This window comes from Pinus tabuliformis, chromosome 1_1 (genome assembly GCF_031772625.1).
Source record: "Pinus tabuliformis cultivar Carrire ecotype Pingquan chromosome 1_1, CPIR1, whole genome shotgun sequence".
Lineage (NCBI taxonomy): Eukaryota > Viridiplantae > Streptophyta > Pinopsida > Pinales > Pinaceae > Pinus > Pinus tabuliformis.
The window spans coordinates 161,869,858-161,890,789 of NC_142297.1; the positions used below are offsets into that span (position 1 = coordinate 161,869,858).

The 20,932-nt window shown below is 42.1% G+C and overlaps 1 pseudogene; it reads left to right on the forward strand.

The window, feature by feature from the left end:
• LOC149212083 (MADS-box protein SOC1-like) overlaps positions 1-20,932 on the forward strand; it is a 263,852-nt pseudogene that overhangs the window by 57,777 nt on the left and 185,143 nt on the right.

Consider the following 20,932-nt stretch of genomic DNA (forward strand, 5'->3'; position numbering starts at 1 on the left):
ATGCACAAATGGTGGCTTATATGATACCATTCCGAAGTATTTCATGGGGAAATTATTAACTACCCTACCTATGACAAGGAGCTCTATGCCTTGGTGAAAGCTCCGAATAAGTGGCACTAGGGCAATGAACGTATGATAGATCATGTGCATTCCTAGAATACTAAACAATACTCTTAAGTTAACTACATATTGGAAAATACCTCTAAAAAGCACATTATTTAACCCCCTACCAACACAAACCCAATACACCTTCCTAATTTGAAAAAGCCCTACTTTCACTAGATATTGTAGGTATTCATTTTTTAATTAACATTTTTTATACCCCTTTATATTTTTTCATTAACTTTGAGCCCCATTTTTTGTACCTTCCAATATAAAAATTGCTTACCCCCTTATATGCTCAATATATTATGTCATTATTTCCTTAATATATATCCACCAATATGAATGCACATGGTATGGTATTGCTCCCCTAGTGAAGTCGTCAGGAGAAGTGGAAGCATTGTTTGATGGGAAGGAGATAGTAATCCAAACAGATCACTAACTACTAGAATACTTGCAGGCCCAAAGTACCTACAATAGGATAGGCATTACAAGTGGATGGGGTTTCTACACAATTTCATTTAGTGATCAAGTATAAGAAGGGCAACCCAAAAATTTTGGTTGGAATGCTTTCAAGGCCACCCACATCAAAGACCACAACTTTGGGAACTCTGATGCGTAAAGAGAGGCATATTCAAAAGAGGAGGAATTCAAGGAGGTTTTTCGATAGTTGCAGAGTCAAAGTCATGTGCATGATGGAGACAACATCGTATGTTTCCATCTCTAGGACGTGTTACTCTACATGATAGATAAGTTATGTCTTCATAAAGGCGAGTGATTCTATCTTATTAGTGAGGCTCACACATCCAAGGTTGTAGGGCACTTTGGTGTAGGGTAGACACAGGCCAACTTACAAAGGCATGTGTATTGGCTCGAGATGCAAAAATAAGTGTTAAAATATGCAACTGTAGTCAAATTACACTTTAGACATCTCACTTGATAAATATGAGGATTGCATTGAATTCCTCTTTTTTATAGGATTAAAATGGAGCTAAATATCACTCATATCTGATAAGGGAAAGTGTACTTATGAAGAAAAGCCCACATGTGCATATTTGATAAGGTCGACCCTAAAGAAAATTAGACACCCTTGAAAGACTATAAATACAATTGACCTCTACATCATCATGATACACTACTATATCTTGGTTTTTGTCTCAAACAGGTTTGATTCTCATCAGCAGAGGAACAGGTTTTCCTAAAGATGAAATTGTAAGGTCTCAAGCTCACGTTTCTGTTTTAGGATTTTGGGCCTTAGTCACACGCACATGATAGAGAGATCTTGATTGCAGTCGCTCACTACTAGGCTCATCTGCGCAACCTAAGAATCCCAATCAAACACAAAACTCGTCCTCTATGTGACCAACATATAGAGTTTCAAAAATCTCAGTTGCAGACTGCAGTCGCTCACTTGTAGGCTCCAGTGAGGGACTAGAAGCTTCCGAGTCGCACTTATGACTCCTCCTCTGTGCGACGGAGACCTAAATGATGGAATTTCAGTTGTCTGAAGATTTCTCTTAGTGACCACAGTGTTTGGGAGTTGAACGCACACAGGGACATTTCATTACAGGTTTTAGAATCAAAATTTTGAGTATAAGCATTGCTGGGTTCATTTCATGTTCATTGTGTACATGTTTTAGTTGGACACTTGTATGGATGAAGGTATGGATCATTGTATTGTATTTCACTGAACCATTTGATGATAATCTAATAAGAAGAAGAATTTGAAATGGTTTTCCCATAGTGGATTCTTCCCTCGTCTCTGAGCAATCCTAGTCTCTCTATGTATGAATGTTTTTCTTCTATTGGTCCCTTATTTGACGTTGCATTGATTATGGTGATATTTTTCTTTATATATAGCTGCATATGCTACTGAATAATGATGTAAATATGAATAATTTTATGATGTTATGGGCTGAACTTAATGTGTTTATGAAGAAATGCAATTATCAAAGCAAAGAACAATATAACCCTCAGAAAAATTAAAATGGTATCAGAGCTGGGTCGAAAAAAGTCATGGAGATCACCCATATGATGACACCATTGATGGATGCAAGAGAGAATGGTGGAGACCTGAAATAATTCTAGCGTTTGAAGGAAACCCTAGGAAATTTGTGTATTAGGGTTTGAAGGATATTAGAAGGCTTTGACAGAAACCCCGGTTTATGTCAATTATTTGAGACATGAAATCTAGAAACTCTAGCAGGGTCAATGTGAAGATGCTCAAGCACTTGTGTCAGAATTGATGAAGCCCTAGATGGGATAGTTTCGATTAGGCTTGGTTGTTGATAACATTATGGACATATATTGAAGTCATCAAGTGGACTATGGACAATGGTGGCTCTTAAAGGCTGGTTCAAAAGGGAGATGATCACCTCTTATTGAAGATATGTACTTTGTGACTTATGATGCTCCTTTATATCTTTACTTTTGACTTATGGATCTAATTATTGTTTTTGTTATTACTTATACTTTCTATATGTATATTTGAGTATTTGTATTCTTCTAACCTCTTGATGACTTGTGATAAGTAGATCCTTCTTGAGGATCGTGGTTAATGTAGGAAGAAAGGAGCTAGTAAAGGTAACAAAGTTCTACAAGTTTCCTATCCCAAATAAGAAGGTTCACAGGTATCTGAATACCACAAGGTATGGATTCCAATGTTATGTTACAACGATAAGCCCTAAGGTTTCATAAGAATGTCCCCTTCAAAAATGGCTCATATATATGAAAGTGATTTGGATTCATGGTTCTTATAATGAAATGGTGGACTTGATAGTAAACAAGTATCTTACCTTTTAGACATGATGAACTTCTTGATTCTATGAAGCTTCCTAATATTGATTTGTGATATAGTGGTGTACTTGATGTTCAAATAACATCTATCATTTTGAATATCTTGATCCCATAAAGAAGGCTAGCACCTTGATTCTAGTAGATGGTAACTTGACACTATTGATATTGTTTGTAAAACGCATTGTAGCCATGATGATAGAAGTGTAATAATGAGATTGATATTTAGGATCCTTTGTTGACTGTGGTTATGTTTTGATGTTCCTAGTAACTATGGCATATTGTAAGATTGAATGCCTTAGCTTGATTGAGAAAGAAGTAATGTTTTGATCATGATTTTTGAATTATACTCCTATTTAGCTATCTCACACTAACCCTAGTTTGACTTTATGATATAACAAATTTGTTGATGCATAACAGTGTTATAGACAAATTGATGACTTGAATCTGGATTCCCTTTCAAAGGGAGAATCTCTACATAAGATCGTTATGCCTATTATATTCTTTACGGCTGAACTATAATTTATGGGCATGAATAGACAAATATCTTATATTGTTGATCTACAGTAAAGTTCTGACCTGAGAAGAGAGAGTTTTCCTTTACTTTAAGACTTAATTGCATGGATGGAAGCTCAAGTGTGCCATTGTAGCCTCCCGACCGCTCGGAGGAAGGTGTATGGGTATGACTATGCCTATAGGATAGAAGAGTGAAGCTTTATGCATAAAATCAGAAATACACTTGGAGGATATCAATCCTACAGACATGGAGCAGACAATAGAAAGTTCTATGAGTAGGGAAGTTTGAATGTTTGACTTACTATAATGTGAATATGTTGACTAAACTTGTTTTTTTAGGTGACTGGGATATGCATATCAATATGTCATTATGATTTAACAATTGAGGCTCGTGTATGACAATATTTGATAACAATGGCAAGGGTTTGGCTAATTGATATAGATAAGCAATATTTGGAATTCTCACGTGATGCTTGATAATGATTTAAAAGTTTGGCTTGATTATTGAGATATGTTTTGGGATATAGATCCCACTGTGATAAAAAAATTTGGATATGACCTTATGACGAATGATTTGATTTTACGATTCATAATTTGTAATGCTATATGGGAATAATGACTTTTAGTGACTTATATTGGTATTAAATAAATGTTCTGTGTTGAAATCATTAGTTTTGAGTCATTAGTTGAAACATAATCATATCTGATTCAGTGTGGAGTAATCTCACAATAAATGGATGGAACTTGCGTGACTTATTCTTAGTATATGCATTTTCATCTAGTGACTTATATTATGATCACGAGGATGAGTTGATGAAGAATGGTTTGATAATTAAATGACAACTTGTTGGCATGATAATAGATGAAGTTGTGACTTGGAGAGCTCTACGTATCGACTAGTCTAAATGATCTGATACAGTGATATTGATGAGTTTGACATTAATTTTGATCTAGCATCTAAAATGTGACTTATTTGATTTTTCATGAGCCTCAGTATTGCAGCAAGCATGTTGCAACTCCTAGGGCTACCAGCTTTACTTTATCAACTTGTGGTTTCGTACAAACTTGGAGGTGATAGTGCTATATACACATCAGATGCATCATTCAACTCATGTCATTTCTCGACTGGGGCACTTGGTCATTAGGGTTCTAGACCATTCCTCTATTGGACTAAAGGGAGTCTAGCTACTGATAGTGGAGTGTAAAACTAGTTCTAGTGCAGGAAAAGTAAATTCTTGTTAATTCAGGAAATGAAAGTTGCTAACTTGTAAATGCTATGATATGACATAAATCATCTAGCTATGAAATTACACAAATCACTTGTAGGTAGGAAACTATGCTAACCTTTCCATTGATCATCTATCTACCATAACTGCTTGAAAATAGGAAGTTATTCTATCATTTCAAAATCCAAACATGCATGCATTTAATTATCTCATTCACACTTGCAGAATAGATAAAAGTCCTAATTGCTAAATTCAGAAATATAAAATCTAATGCTATCTAATCTTGCAGGAGGGAAAGGAATGAAAAGGTTGGTCTAGGTGGCACTTCTGTTCATGGAGTCCAAGCTGAGGGGTTAACCTACTCCTACACTAGGCTATACTACCATTTTAGGTCAAAACAGGGTCAAAATAGGCAATTATAGGTTTTCTACAGGAAACTGCTACAGGATGTCATGTACTGCTACAGGAAGTTCGCTGAGAGGATTTGAAAGGAAATAATGGTGAGATGAAGTGCTGGAAAGGTGCATGATAGTTGTGTAAGGTGTAGGGGAGGTGAACATCACCCAAGGCCAAGACCAACACTTCAAGAAATTCAGATCTGCCCAAGACAGCTTGCTCACGGTGGCTCGAAAACAAAGGTTCGGAGAATGGGCTGCTGTGCTTCAACAGAAGGTGGAGAAGACTTAGGTGGAGTTGGTTGGAGGTGTCCCTTCTTGCAGATCAACAATTCTCGCAATAAACCTTGTTTCTCTTTTCATTTACAAATTATTTCATGTAAACATGGAAAAGATGAGTTGAATTTAGAAACACTGATTTAACTGTTGTTAAAGACTAGATCTGTGTAATAGACTACCTTCTAAGCTTCGACAATCTCAAGAAGCAAACTAAAAACTGCAAATATTTCCAAAGAGTCATAAACAATTATCTAACAAAGAATGAAACTTAACCTAGGTAATGAATAAAGGACAAACTCTGGTTTTGGGGTGTGAGAGTGGGGCCCCCTAATCATGATCTCGTAAGGGAGATGGGATAGGGGTCACTGTCACAAGATTTTCTTGTATATTTTCCTTCACTAGACTGTAACACTAATCTACTCTTTAAGCTAATGAGAGCATGGATAAGAAATAACTTATTCAACTTTCTAAGCTAAATCGAAACAGAAATAAACTTCGGCAGTAAATCAACATTCTAGGCTAAGTATATAGATACGAAGGAGAGGAAGTTTTGCTGCTAGGGTTGGGCCATAACCCAAGAGATTTAGTCCTCTGAGTCAACTCAGTGCTGGATCAAAATAGAATTTCTCATTATCAGAAAAAGCTCAAATATTTCATAACAATAACAATCAAATTTACTTCAGCTTAATGGCTTCTTGGCTACAATAAAACTTTGAATCCTAATGATTCCCTTAGCTTGATTATTTATACAAAAATGGAGCTACCAATAGCTCCCTATAAAATAAGGATTCTTGGCTCCCTAACTCGAGAATAACTTTTCCTTGACTAGCACTAGCTTCACTGCCAATGAACTCGGCTTTCTTGTCTTCTAGTGACATCGAGCTAATAAGATAGAGTGGGAGAATATTTGAATGATATTAGGAGTTAAGGAGGGAGACCACTTCCTATAATCTCTCTTGCTTGTCTACTTTGAGTCCCTGCACTCAAGTCAACTCAAAACTGCTCCAATTTTCTGCATTTAACACACATTAGGCCAAGGACATAGTAACTCACTTTTACTCTTCTCACTAACCAAAATATAATAAAATTTGTAAATAAATGTCAGAAAAGATGATTTAATAAGTTGGAGAGTGGCATTGTGACCCATATAGTTTACCTATTGATGAGCCTCATCAATTTGATTACACAATATTGATTTATGTAAGGTAGCGCATGGTGGTTTGGTAAAGTGTTATATTTGCAAAAAGCATTGCATGAAGAAAGCTCCTTGATTTTGATGTGTCTGCATTGACAGTTATTTGTTGAAGCCAATATGATGTGTTGATCCAAACCTCTACTTCAGGAGTGTTCCAAGGTATGATCTTGATTTTGTTTTCGGTTTTATATGCTGACGGACTACTATTGACAGGTAATGAGCCTTTGATGATCTAAGTAAGAGAGAGATGACTTTTAAAGCTCGAAATAATGAATCACGACATACTGAATTGGTTTCTGAAGTTTGGAAAAGAAAATATATATTATGAATCTATTGCAGAAGTGTTGGAAAGTTGAAATGAAAATCCTTGGACAATCTAATTGAATTTCAAGAAGTTGTGAAGAGATATTGTTGAACTCAACTTGGCAACCAACAATTGAGTGAAGCATTGATGTTTTGATTAAACACCGGTCTGTATACATATATGTTGTACATAACCTTATCGATTCATGATTGAGCCGCCTCATACACATAGAGTTTCTACCAAGAACCCTTTAAGATATTTGCATGGAAGGAACAATTTTTGGATTAAGACATTCTTCCTGTGATATGTGATTGCATAGACGTACTAATGATGTTTTAGATTATTATTGATGAATGCATCTAGGTGATACCTTTGTACGAGATCCACCATGATATGATAGGTTCATAGCTATAAGCAAGACAAAGGCTGAGTATGAGGTTGCTAACGTGGCTAGCTATGAGTCAGGATGAAGAAACGTTTTATAGAGATGTTTGAGAAAGTTCTGGATATGACATGGATACATTGTGATAATACTGAGTAGATATGATTTGCAGAGAATACAAAATATAGCTGGGATTGAGATGCCTTCATATATTGAGACAATGTTGTTGTACATGACAAGTTTAGGCTTGTAGTTTACACCTCCTTGAGAGGGAGGATGACTATGATATCCTTTTTGCGATATATATATTTTTGATCTAAAATGATATTTGACTTCATGTCCTCAATGAACATGAGACTTACGTTATTGAGACATGGCGATTACCAGATATGAGCACGATGATATGTTGTTGATCTATAGAGAGCATCGTTGATCAAGAACACTAACCCTACTCTTCCCCCCTATCTAAGCTCCTAGGGTGTGTGACGCAGCCTAAGCCGTATCTACCCACATTATGCAAATAAAATTGCATGTCAAACTATGTCACATGAATTTTAATATTCCTTCTTGGTAAAACCTTCTTAAATCAAGGTTTAATGCTCTTAATTAAAGGCTTAAGCGAAAGCTATTTAATCACATGTTAATCAGATTATACCCATGGATTTTCTTACCATCTGATCCACAACAAACCTGACCAATCACCATCAATCGTGTGTCGCACAACTGACGTGTTTATTTCAACACTTGACTTTTGGCCGCTCCAAATGAACATCATCGATCTGTCCTATTTGATCCAACGGCTATCGCGACGTATGACACGCAAACTATCACGGCCGATCTGCATCGTATATTTCATTTACCTCAATCCAACGATGATTGTGTAATCTCGTGTGGTTACTAGCATGATACATAATAGGTCGAGAGCGCGCGGGATAAGCGGGTTTGCTTCCCCATCGATGTACTATGTGTCAACCCTTCAAGCTAATCGTGTCAATTTGTAAAATACTGTTTACCACTTTGAGACCATGCGAGATACTACTTATCGATTTTGTAGACCACTCCATTATTTTGCTGTCACGTGGCTAAATCTTATCCCTTCATTTCTTGACTTTATTTTGCGCGACTTAATCCTAGCCGTCTATCTCCCTCAATCTTGTCCATTGATCTGACTGATCCAACGGTTTCTGTGCACGGTTACTTCATTTCTTCCTCCTTTCCCTTCTTCGTCTTTATGCAATTCCTCTGTGTTCTGGTTTATTCATCCGACTTGCCTATATGATTCTTTATGCATCTATTCTTTCTAATATTATTCAATCACTTTTGATTGCTATACTTCTCCTCTATGCACTACCCTCTCTCTGTTCTTTTGTGGTTTAGGTTTTCTCCAAGGTTTCTGGCCTTTGTTTGTTCCTCAGTGCAACTTCCTCCTTGTTGGAGAGGTAAATCCCCTCTGCGGACAGAGGCGATCCCACTAGCCCAAAATGGGTCTAGCAACAATCAATTAACGCTACCATGCAAGTTCCTAGTTGCAAATTGAAAGTGGATTATGAGAACCAACCTGGAGTCCAACGCTAGTGTCGTAGACGAGTTGATACTCTCATTCCCTTGCTCCGGCAGGTCACGATCCTCACGATCTCCGCGAATGGATACCTGCACATGCAAAGAACGAAGCGAATACAAGCATAAAATCCACTAAATACAACTATATATCGGTCAGAAAAGACATAGATCAAACATTATCATAATGAACAATAAGATCGGAACCATAACGATAGTCGTTTATTAATGAATAATCAACAGAGGAAAATACAACCAAAGCTCTGACGTTGAATCTCTCCTCTGGCTAGGTGAGCAGCTACATATGTCTTTCAATAGACCTTTCTCTCTCTTTGATTATGAATACACAGCTCAGACTTCTAGCAGCGTAACCTCCCTATGCTCCAAGACTCTTACTATCACTCAAGACAAGCGTTATCACTATTACTCAAAAACTAGCTTGTCAAATGCATGAGGACATACTTTTATAGATGGAGAAGCGGAAGAAGATACAATGAATCAAGACACCCATTATGGATTGGCATTATCTCCAAAAAGCCGTTGTGGATAGATGTAAGGGATAGATGATGAATCTCGACATCTAGAAGATTAGCTTTATCCTCAAAAGACTTCATGACTTGAAGGGAAAAAACATCCGGGCGCGCATTTGTTAAAAATCTTTTCCAAACTTGGTTGGCGCGGGTGTTACTCTAAGACAGAGCGCCAATGGGCGCACCTTCTTTTGAGGATCTCCCTCATTGGCGCGGGTAGTACACTGTGGACCCGCGCTAATGGAAAAAGGGAACTTATCAGGGATATTCTGCAGGAGGTGTCTTCAGGGCACATGAAGTCCATACTTAGGGGAACATATTGCAAGTGTTTTTAAGTTATGTCACTGCTCACAGGTCCCGGAATGAGTCCTCCAAAGTACGGGAAAGGGGTAACAGGGACGGTGACCAATGGTGACAAATTACTGTGTAACAGATGCCCCCTAAAGCATGAGGCCCGAGAGAGAGAGGGGTGAAATGCTTTACAAGAACACATGTAGCTGCCGCCGAGAATCTGCATCGAGAGATACAACTGATAGCTCAAGTACATGATATATGTGGTATGGTCGCAGCCATCCATAAGAGAGTACATAATAATCTAGATCCATAGTATGGGCGCAGCCATCTGGTTAGGATCAATGAATAGACTCAGGTATGGTCGCAGCCATCCAGTGAATGAGTCATGTAACAAGAATCACGCCTGGATTACAACAGACAAAATCCAGGGTCTTGCGCTCCATCTCGACCCGAACAAAAGTACAAGTTCAAGCATGCGAATATATGAGCTGAAGTCAAACATGCATGAACATTGTCTGATTACCAGTCAATAATGAAAACTGTTAACAGACGCGAGAGGTACCACCAATAATGACAATGGCCCTCAAGGTACTATAGGTACAATCTACAGCGTGCGAATTAGTGATCTGGCATCGAACACCCGTAGAATCATTCGATCGGAGCCCAATGATGAAAACCTCACGTCGAACACGAAGAACCTGCCATTGAGGCATGCAGGCTCCAAGGCACCGGAAGGGAGTCTCTAGATCAGCTTCCTGGATAATGAGCTGAAGTCGACAGGAAGTGACCTTGATCGAAGGTGGGCCATGATGTTTCCCACATCATCGACACGAGACAGAGAGATAATGTTGTGAATCAGGATTATGTGAGCTATCAGAGGGGGTTGTTTTTCTGTAGAGGTCAACTTCTCTTGAACATATCGGCGGCACGATAGTGGAATTGGCAGTATTTGACATCAATGGATCAGAGGTCATGGTGACGAGGTAATGAGCAGATGAGAGGTCAAACATGATTACCCAAATCCACGGAGGCAAGTGAAAAATGAGATGAGATATCCCCACCCAGACACGAAAGCAGACAAGTGCCATGTTCAAGAGCGACATACTGCCGACACGACAATAATTATGGTTCCATTTTTTCTCCCGCCATTTCTGGCGAGTACCCCAATTATTTTTAACAAGCTTGATGGGGATAGCATATGCTTGAGGTGCGTCATTTCGACAGAATCCGATGTCATCAAGTTTTAACGAGTCTGACAAAGGAAGAACTCGGCGTCTTTTCATGTTTAGAGAGTTTGAAAAGACAACATAAAAAGAAACTCCAAGGGTGTCCTTTTTCGTAAAGTTGTGTCTCTCGAGCCCGAAAAAGTATAAAACAATTCTCGAAAGAACCGCCCGACCATTACGATCGAGGAGTACTTTTCATAAATAGTGATTTCGCCCTGAAAAAGTAAAAAAGTGATCAAAACCACGTCGTTTCGTAACCATTAACGAGTCTGAAACGACAAAAACCCAGTAATCTTTTTTATGTTTTAACGGTCAACAAAAAGAACTTAAAACGACCGCCTCTTATTAACGTTTAACGAGTCAAGAGGAGTAACTCGGCAATCTTTTCGTCTTTAAACAGTCAGAAAAGAGCTGAAAGCGGACCTCACAGTGACTTTTTCGTGTATTTACAGAGTCCGAAAAAGTATAAAATATAACTCGTTTCACCATCGAAGTTGCATAAAAGACCTGTCACTGTGCAAGAAGCAATCGTAAAATCCATTTTCCTCCACAAATATATTAAAATATTCAAAAAATAACTTTTTAAACCTAAAAATGATTCAAAAAGTCTATAAATATGGTGAAAATGTAAAATTAGAATTACTTTTTACTTTTTACCTCTTGAATAGTAGTGGTGGTCCGTTTGGGAGCAAACTTCAAGTGGTGATTACAGCCGATCCGTGTAGCCATTCGAGATTTCTTCAGTTCCAGGTAAGAGGCGCTTCCTTTGGCTTTATTTCCATTTATTTTTTATGCATTTTGTCCGCTGATTGAGCCTCTGCAAGGAGGAATTTGAAATTTAGGGCCGCGCCCCATTGGCGCGGGTATCCGGCACGGATCCGCGCCAATGGGGTGATTTACCCAAAGGTGCCGCGCCATTGGCGCGAACTAAATTTTACCCTAAATTTCATCATTATTTTTTAAATTTGCTCGGTTTGTAAGCTTGCCAGTGTTCTAATAATGACTTATTCATCCTTGTGGGTGCAGGAAACAAGCAAAAATGGTGGTGGAATGGAAAGAACGTGAACATGATGTTGTATATGCCTTGGCCATCGAGGATGAGGGATGCATGAACGCTCTGAGGGATTGTGGACTCAAGAAGTTCTTCCTCACGCCTTATCTGCGAGCTCAGCCTGAGTTATTGCAGTTCATAGTGCATGCTTGGGATGTGGATGACCAAGTATTTCGCTTACGGGACCAAACCTTAGAGCGGGATGTCTCTGACGTGTATTTCATCACTGGGCTATCACGGAGAGGGGCGAGCCCTATTTTGACCGGAAGCAGGCCTTCCGGAGAGAAGATGGGTGAGGTGAAGGACCGAGTGTGTCCAGAGGCACAGTTTGGGAGAAACTGTGCTAAGGTGGATATCGCCACCATCCAAGATTTGGCTCTTAAGGTGATATTGTTCACCATCATGCGTGCAGCTGGGGTATAGACGCCCCATGAGGCAAGAAAGAATCATCTGTTACTAGTGACAGAATGCCTTAGCCCCACCATCTTTGACTGGGCTACAGCAGTGACTACCAACATCAAAAGGCAGCTCACAAAGTGTAAGCGCGGAGAAGTGAAACAGTTCGGGTATGGCTCGATAGTGGTGTCGTTCTTCTTGGAACGATTACCCCTCTTTCAGATGCAGGGAGCTGTAGTGGCTGATCCATTGCCACGGGAGCCTAGGATGGCACGCTGGGCAGCATTGATGCCCAGAGGAGGAGGGGGCCAGCAGATGTCTTGGTGGCCCGAGTTCTTCATCTGGCTCCATCGTCAGCTGATCGTAGTGGAGGATTGGCCATACGCGGGAACTAACTTCATGGGAGACCCGGACCTCCCACTGCCAGAGGAAGAGGAATGGGAAGAGGAGCTGGGTATGATTTCTTCATTTTTTGATGTTTTATGTATTTTCATTTTTTTTTGTTAATACATGTATGTTCTGATAACAATCATATGTACTTGCAGATTTAGGCCCAGAGCGACCAGCCGGCATGTCTCCTATAGCTCGTAGAGATCAACCTGCAGCCGACCCTCAGCAGGCAAGGGGTGCCGGGGGGGAGGAGCTGCTGGTGCAGAATCTCGAGGGTCTTACCCAAGGGATTCCGGGCTATGCTAGGCTGGCGGACGTGCCCTTTGCATACCAGAGGCATACAGTGGGAGTATCGACTCGCGTCCACCGTCCGTTGAGACGTTTGGTGCGAGCGGTGACATGCTATCATGAGCATCATCGTGATTTGACGCCTAGGTTTCATTTTTGCATATTTTTGAGAGACATGTTGTCTCCGGCCATATGAGATGAATATGTATTATTTTTTGGACTATGTAACACGCATGGCGCAAACATTATGACACACACGTATATATATACATATGCCTATGGTTTATTATTGTGCTTTCATGTGCTTGCTTGTATAATGTTTTGATTACAAATTACGCAAATGTCTATCTAATACATGATTAGCCAATGCATCAGATAATGTGTTTAATTGTCGTGGAATATGCTGATATGTGATAAAATCAAAGTTCCTCTCTAACAATCTCACACGTAAATACAACCTTAAAATGCGATGGTCTCTGACGGAATATTGCCCGTTGAGTTGGTGGATGACAAGTTGAGAGTCCAGGTTCACTACCAATGCACGAATGCCGAGATTAATTGCTTCAGCAAGTAGCTCGATTACAGCACAATATTCGATGACATTGTTAGTGGTATGACCCAAACACACCTTGAAAATCTATCAGCTCGCCATGAGGATCATAGATCACCCACGCCGCAGAGGACAAGTTGCGAGTACTGCGGCAGGCACCATCAGCGAAACCAACATAAGGTGCATCAGACATCTGCACAAGAAGTGAAAGACATAATAAGTGGTAGTTACGCCTTTAAAACTGACACACATACACACAACAAACTTGCTAGAGTACATGTATGTACAAAATAAAATGTACAAGCATCATGCATAGTACTTTTTCAAGTACAGCCCGTTTCGGGGCTTTCCGAGAGGGTTCCCTTCATAATCAATTAGCTCGTAGGCCCCTTTTTGCAAAACTTTCTTGAAAATGTAAGGGCCCAACCACATAGGCTCGAGCTTTCCTGCTCCTAGCTTATCGTTTGCCTGATCGTATAGCAGGACTAAATCTCCCTCAACAAAAGAACGTGGATGTACAGTCTGATCGAAGTGAGTCTTGACTCGCTTCTTTTGTGTTTCGATGGCCAAAGAGGCCAGGCGACGGGTCTCATCTAGCCGTTCCAGGTAAAGAAGGCGTTCTTCTAATGGGGTAGTGTTGGGAAGTAGCTCGACAGCAAATTTTAATGAAGGGATTTCGCACTCAAATGGAAGGGTAGCCTCCAGTCCATAAACTAGCTGAAATGGAGTGAAACCAGTGGCGTCCTTCACGGAGGTTCGGTAGGCCCACAAGGCAGGGAACAACATCAAATGCCAGTTAGACTTATGCATGCCAACGGTACGCTGAAGCATTGTAACCAAGATCTTATTGATAGCTTCAACTTGGCCATTAGACTGAGGGTAGTATGGAGTCGAACTATCGTGCTGTAAGCCTAGCTGGGTTGTTAGTTCCGACATCATATGATTACGGAAATGCTTCCCGTGATCAGTGACGATGGCTTGAGGGACGCTGAATCGCGAAATAACATGATTGAATAAAAATTGCGCCGCTGTGTGACCGTCTTCAGTTAATGTAGGCATCGCCTCGGCCCATTTAGTAAAGTAATCGACGACAACGATAATAAACCCATGCCCCCTAGCCGAGCGAGGTTTACAGGTCGTATAATCAATGCCCCATTTTGCAAAATGTCCGACGGTGACAACAGGGTGCAATGGAGCGGGAGGCGCTCGCATCTTCCGCTGGTATATCTGGCACTCATGACAAGAACGGACGGCAAGAATGCAATCCTTAAAGATAGAGAGCCAAAAGTAGCCAGCACGGAGGATTTTTTGGGCAGTAGCATATCCGGACATGTGACCACCACAGGCACCAGAGTGGCAGTCATTCAAGACACGCTCAGCTTCCTCGAGAGTTAGACAATGGCGGAGAACAGAGTCGGCGCCGAGGCAATATAGTGTGTCCCCAATGATACGGTATGGTTGAGACTGATGACGAATCCTTCGTCAAGCGTCTTTGGACACGCCAGGGCGAAAGGAGGACGTCTGCAGATATATAATGATAACCCGTACCAGGGGTCGAGGGTGCTGATGAGAAATAAAGTATCATCCGGAATGTGATCCTCTGTGTGAGAGGGCGGGGAAGAAGATGGCAAAGAGCAAAGTAACTCAGCAAAGACAAGGGATTTCTTGGACTTGGCAGTGGTAAATTCCAAGTCAAACTCTTGGAGGATGACAATCCACTTTGAGTACTTCCCCCCCAGCAAATGGCGTGACAAAATATACGTCATGGGGTTGCAATCAGAAATCATGGTAGTAGTGCGCAACAGAATATAATGACGGAAACGTTGGACGGCACAAACGACGGCCAAAGCCAACTTCTCGACATAAGCATATCGAGTTTCCGTATCTAAAAGATTGCGGCTGAGATAATATATAACATGCTCAGTGCCATCATCGTCAGCTTGAACGAGAACCATGCCGATAGTGGTGTCGGCGGCAGCCAAATACAGAGTGTAGTCACGATGATAGTTCGGAGGACGAAGCAATGGAGCAGAAACAAGGAGACCCTTGAGACGCTCAAAAGATTCCTGAGCCATGGTATCCCAATGAAAAGGGACATCTCGCTTTAGTAATCGTGTGAAACCTTTGGCCACCTCGGCATAGTTTGGAACGAAACGTCGTAGAAAATTTGCTTTACCCTGCAAGCTTTGCAATTGCTGTAAAGAAGCAGGGGGAGGAAGATTCACTATAGCCTCGACTTTAAGGGGATCCAAACGGATGCCCTCTCGGGAGACGACAAACCCGAGAAGTCAGCCGGATTCAACGCAGAAGACACATTTGTGAGGATTGAGTCTAATTCGGTAGTGTCGACAGCGAAGAAAGATCTCGCGAAGGTGAGTAGGGTGGTCCTGACGTTTGGCTGAATGAGCTGGAAGATCATCCAGGTATGGCTGTACAATGTGTCGAATGTCATGAAAAGCATAGGACATTGCACGTTGGAAGGTAGCACCGGCATTTTTGAGACCGAAAGGGAGCTTCTTATAGGCAAAAGTGCCCCATGGACAGATAAAGGCGGTCTTGTGTTGATCAGCGGGAGCAATATTGATCTGGTTATATCCAGAAAAACCGTCCATAAAAGAGTACATTTCGCTTCCGGCACACTCGTCAATAATTTGATCAATGAATGGTGTGGGGAAATTATCATTAGGACAGGCGCGATTAATATCACGATAATCGACACAAACACGGATTGTACCTTGTTTTTTATCCACAGGTACGATATTGGAAACCCAATCTGTGAGCGAGATAGGATAAATAAAACCAGCTTTAAGAAGCTTCTCTACTTCGGCCTTAATAGCTGCAGCCTTTCTGGGGTGTACAGGGCGTAAACGTTGACGAACAGGCTTAGCACCTAGGTACGTGATTATCTCATGCACCACTATGCTAGGATCAATGCCGGGCATTTCTTCATAGGACCATGCAAAGACGTCACGAAATTCGCGAAAAAGATTGGAATAAAGTTGAATTTCCTCCGGAGTACAAGTGACTCCAATGTGAAGATGTTCGACAACCCCTGGTTTCACAGAGATGTCGATGGGCTGGGTTTGCGTAATGTTCGCCATATTTCCTTCAGAGGACACTTGGTAAACTTGGATAGGTGTTTGAAGGATTTGAAATGGGAGACAAGGAGCAAACCGTTCGAAACAAGGAAGGATATCCTGATGGGCATGTAGAAACAAGGAACGATGGTGAGAATCATGCCAAGGAGGTTCCTCGAGGGACATAGTCTCAATAATGGCTTCGTCAGAAGGGAATGTTTCTTTTAAAGGGTCCGAAGAAGTCTCATCTACAAGCCCTGAGGATGGAGCGAACGAGTGGAGAACCTTGCTCGAAAGAGCAAGTTCAGAAGAGGGAGCCGATGCAGCAATGATTTCGACATAGTTGAGCTCGGCAGGGCTCAACGGCATCTGGTCGCCCCAAGAATCTACTTGGTCGGTGGGAGGGAGGATCCACGAATCAGAACAAGTAGTAATCATATTGACGGAAGCGACAGTAGGAGGTGGGAGCGGAAAAACACCCATCAGGGCGGGATCTTTGAAAAGCCCGTGACCCAGACTCTCAGATGATCGGGAGGTATGCTCCACAAAAGGAATATTGCCCTCAGAAGAGGAAGAGAAGAATGACAGCTGGTCTATAGTAACAATCTTCCCTTGATGAGGGAAACGGATGACACGAAACAAAGATGAAGCTACAGCTTGTATCGCGTATATCCAGCTACATCCGAGAAGGAGGTTGTAGGTAAGAGTAGCATCAACAACTTCAACTTCCATTTCGACCGTCTTCCCTTCCAAAGAGATGGGCAAGCGTTGGAGTATACCATAAGGACGGGATGCTCTTCCATCAAAAGCTTCCAAGGTTGTGGGAGACTGGCTCAGCGTCAGAGATCCAATAGCTTTCCAACAGGCAACAGACATGATGCAAGTTGAAGCACCTTCATCAATGACTGTACGATGAATCATTTTGGAATCAATAATAACCTGTATAAGGAATGCGATTTGGGGAGGCAGTCTCTGCATATGGCGTTCCAAGTCAAAAGTAATTAAATCCGAGTCGGCCGGGTCTATGCCACCGATAGCGGATAGCAAGGACTTCCTCTGAGAAGGGCAGCTCTGGAGAACTTCTAAAGCAGACATAGCCGATGGAGTCTGAGCTAAGTCCTCAACGATATTGTAGTGCTGTGCAACACGGGCGTTTGGGTTGTAAGAAGATTTCCGGAGTACTCCTTTTGGAGGGGGTCGGATAGGCGTCTCAGTACTAGGTCTCTCGATGTGGAGCGGGCCTGAACTGAACGGAGGAGCACTAGAGGGGACCTCAGGCTCTTTCCTGGCAGATGACGGATAATCTTTTGTTCGAGTACTGATATTGACAGGTATTGTTCCAGCGATAAACACTTGAGAACCGAAGGAAGAGGGAGGTTGAGAGGGGTCAGCCACCATTTGAGTTTGTTGTGAGGGAAAGGGTTCTTTGAGCACCGCAGGAGTCCCGGGAGCGCCTTTCAACAAACAACTAACTTCGGACCGCCTAGGGCAGTCTTTGGTATAGTGATCTTCATCACAGATAAGACAAGGATACTTGGGTTTGCGCTTGGCACCTTCCTCGGGTGGAGGTTTAGGGGAGTCCTGTTTAGGTTGATCTGGCTTATTCTTCGCTTTCCCTTTCTTCTTTCCTTTCGAGGCTTTGTCTGCCGTGGTGGACTGGACGGCATTGACCTCGGAAGTAATATTTGAAGTGGGTGTTACCTGAGAAGTGTGTTCATTCGAAGCATTTGATTTTTGCTTCCCAGGGTTCGCGGAATTTTTCTTCGAGGACGAATTAACATAACCAATAATACCGTCAACAGTTGGTGTTGGCGGGGCTTTGGATGTTCCTGGTCTCAGGGCGTCAGGCAGGTAATCATACAATGTACCTGACTGAGAATAAACCAAGTCAAGGTACTGAGCACGCGCGATGGCTTGCTCTTCAGTGACACACGCCCCCATGGCAATGTCCCGAGCTATTGGAGGAACGAACGAAGTCATAAACCAATCGGTAAGAAGTTGGTCGGGAATCCAAAATTTGATCATACGTCTACGCCGTCTCCATTCATGGATGTGATCAGAGATATGCGTGGCCGTTGTCTGTCTTAAGGATGTCAGGAGGTGTGTACCCGTTTCATATCGAATGGGCAACTGAAAATGAGTGAGGAATGCCATAGCCAACGAGTTGAAATCCTGAAAGGATCCGCGATTGAGCTCAATATACCACTTAGCTGCAGAGCCAGTGAGAGTCCTTTGAAAAAGGCGAAGCCGAATCGAATCATCAAGCCATGAATTGGATGAACACCACAGGTGATAAGTCATGACATGAGCTTGTGGATCTTCATTAGCTTTACCATCGAATTTTGGATAGTCACCGGGAATTTTCGTTGGAACCGGAGGCCAATATGGATTATGGAGAATAGGATCATTGGTCATTTTGGACACATCCAGTAATTCTAAATTCGCTAAGAAAGGTAACTGAGGATTGAAGGACATCTGGGGCTGCTGGTGGGATGGAACACCAGGGTTCCAACCAACTGGCGGTTGCCCCCAAGGGCTTGGTCCGGACGGATTTGGCCCTATAGGGTTTTGTCCGTAGGGATTTGGGTTCTGCCCCCCAGCGTTCCATGGATTACCAAACGGTCCTGCAGGAGCACCATATGGTTGCGGATAATTCTGATAAGGATTCGCCTGCAGTTGTTGATAATTTTGATATGGGGCAAACAAAGGTTGCCCTTGAGGTTGCTGGTAACCATACGGTGGCTGGACTCCAAACTGAGTTTGAGAAACAGGCTGAGTTTGATAGACTGGTTGGGATTGAACTCCAACTTGCATTTGAAGACCGGATGGGGTTTGGGGTCCAGCTTGGGGCAAAAAACCGGGTTGAGCAGCGCCAGAAGGATGTCCTGTAGGTTGGGCTATCTGGCCAGAAGGATGACCTTGTTGATATTGAAGTTGGCCTACCTGCCCAGAAGGTTGTACCTGCTGGGAGTGGAGTTGTTGTTGCACAGCTGAAGGTTGTCCTGACGGACCAGATGGCCGAGTGGGCTGGGCAGTTGGTTGGCCTAATTGGGTTTGAGGCTGACCAACTTGCCCAGAGGGTTGATTATACTGGACGGTGGGCTGACCAGGTGGTCGAGCCGCTTGTCCAGATATCGGACCATACTGGAGATTGGGTTGGTTTGGGTTAACAAATGATTGACCAATTTGTCCAGTAGAATAACCTTGCTGGATACCAGGTTGGGCTTGTTGAACAGAAGATTGACCTGAGTTACCAGAAGGTTGAGCATAAGAGGTGAAAAACGGACCACCAGAGGTGAAAGGGTTTCCTTGAAAGGATTGTCCTTGTAGGTCTTGATGAGGTGGTCTTTAGGATTGCGTAGGCGATGCTTGGCCACCATGATAAGAGGTGGGACCCCAATCAATTGACAGCGGAACTGAAATCTCAACAGTCGGTTGAGACAACAAAGGCCCACCAAGATGTGGTACATACTGATCGTATGGGCCCTCAGGTGGGACGTTTGATGTAGGATCGAAGACTCCGAATAAAGAGGCCGAAGGTCGACTAAAAATAGGAGTCGAAGAAGCCACACATACCGTTGGAGCGGTTGTGATTGAGGTAACAGACGTACTGCGACTTTGTGGAGTAAAAGGTTATGTGGTGGAAAAAGTGAGTTGTGACCAAATGGAACTCGTGAAGGGAGTTCCAGAAGACATAACATTGCTTATTGCTTTATAGCCTGGAGGTAGTCTAGGAGTGCTACTAACAGGCGTAGATTTCGTTGCGGTGGGAATTTCACCGCTCGTCGCAACGGATTCGTCAGTCGAAGTAGGGGATACGTCCTCCATGTCGGAAGAAAATGGTGGGACTAAAACACGAGGAGAAGTGTATTCCCAAAAAGGGATACCGTCCTCAGAAGGTTCCCAAACAGGGTTCCAATGAAACTCGTAAGTCTCGTCGCCTGGAGCACGAGAACTAATCGGTTGTATACTCGGAACAACAGAAAGAGTTTCACTAACAACCGGTATCTCGGAAGACGAAATTGGTAATTCCGCCAGGATGAAACTTCCCAAAATCCTAGGGAATCTAACGAGACAAGACCCTACTCAAACTAACGCAAACAAAATCTAACTGGGTAAATGTGTATCGTGGCCGAATAAATTTTAAGACAAAGGAACTGAACTTGACCTTTTCATGTTTTAAGAGTCGAGAAAAGGACAAAAAGGTGACTCTAGTCTCCTTCGAATGTTTAATGAGCACGAAGTGACAAGACGCTCACTGGCACCTTTTCTTTTAAGGAGTTCGAAAAGGATCAAAAGTGACTACTCTGGAGACTCTAGGCAAAGGGTTTACCAAACAATGTGTAAAACTGCTTATACACCTTGGAAATCAGATGAAAAC